Source organism: Lactuca sativa, chromosome 9 (genome assembly GCF_002870075.4).
Source record: "Lactuca sativa cultivar Salinas chromosome 9, Lsat_Salinas_v11, whole genome shotgun sequence".
NCBI lineage: Eukaryota > Viridiplantae > Streptophyta > Magnoliopsida > Asterales > Asteraceae > Lactuca > Lactuca sativa.
In genome coordinates this window covers 189,758,297-189,759,402 of record NC_056631.2, presented here as the reverse complement: position 1 = coordinate 189,759,402, position 1,106 = coordinate 189,758,297, and the positions used below count along the sequence as shown (strand labels likewise).

At 32.3% G+C, this 1,106-nt stretch overlaps 1 pseudogene; it reads right to left on the bottom strand.

The window, feature by feature from the left end:
- Window positions 1–344: 344 nt before the first annotated feature.
- On the bottom strand, window positions 345–893 carry LOC111889735 (uncharacterized; annotated as a pseudogene).
- Window positions 894–1,106: the final 213 nt, after the last annotated feature.

Here is a 1,106-nt window from a genome sequence, read left to right as displayed (position 1 = left end):
CCAAAAAATACAATCTATTGCATAAAATGTAATGTCATAAAATTCTATTTCTTACAATATATAAATTTGCATACATCTAATGTACTATGTGTTTCATACTAACAATTGAAATGAAGAATGTAACACTTGCATTTGCAGCATTTTATATCTTCCAACTTGAGCTTTCTTTTCCTCTTCTAACTCCACAGCTATTCGCTTTCATCAACCCTGTAAACATAACAAAAAATCACTTGTCATTTTCATTCTACTTTTAAAATTAATTCTTATTAGGACATTCTACTTTTAAACAATCTAGCAAAGTTTTCAAAAAATATAATTTTTAACTTTTTATGGGAAGTACATTGCTATTTCTTGAATTTACAACACGCATTGCGCATACGCATGCATGTCCGCATAAAAGCTTTCGATACATAAGAAGAAACATTATGGTGGATAAGTAAGGAGACATCTACCAAGTTATAGCATTGGTCAACCACACAAGCAACCGAGGATAAAGTCAATGAAAGGTCAACTATCATCAGATAACCATAAAAAGTTTTCAATCCTTCCATCCCAATTCCAAATATGCTATTCCTCACCTGAAATCCCAACCATGCCCTTGACCGAAAACATAAAGAAGTCATGTTGGGGAAAATATTGAACAAATTCTGTAGGGTAAATTTGTATCTTCCAAAAGGCCCTTTAGTCATACCTAGTGAATCCTAAGTTAGAAATAGTGGAGCATCTGTTATAGTCCAGTGACATGTTTTTAGGTGGATAAGGTGGATTGTGGGTAGTTTAAGTCCTCTAACATCTATCAAGTTAAGAACTTGAAGATTAGGGAAGGACTTATTCAACTATGTTAGTTCCTTATCATCTAACCGTATGGACTCAATTGTTAAACTTGTTACCATTAACATCTGATTCTATTTTCAACAGAAAGCCATGCATTCTTCACCTCTAATTCAACAAGATTGTTACCCGAATCAACAAAAACAAACAAGAACATTAAGAGTATCCAATTAAAAATAATTTCACAGCATGCCATTGCATCAAGACTTTAATACATGCAAATGTATCATGTATTACCAAAAATGTTTATCATATATAAGCCCTATTCAAGGATA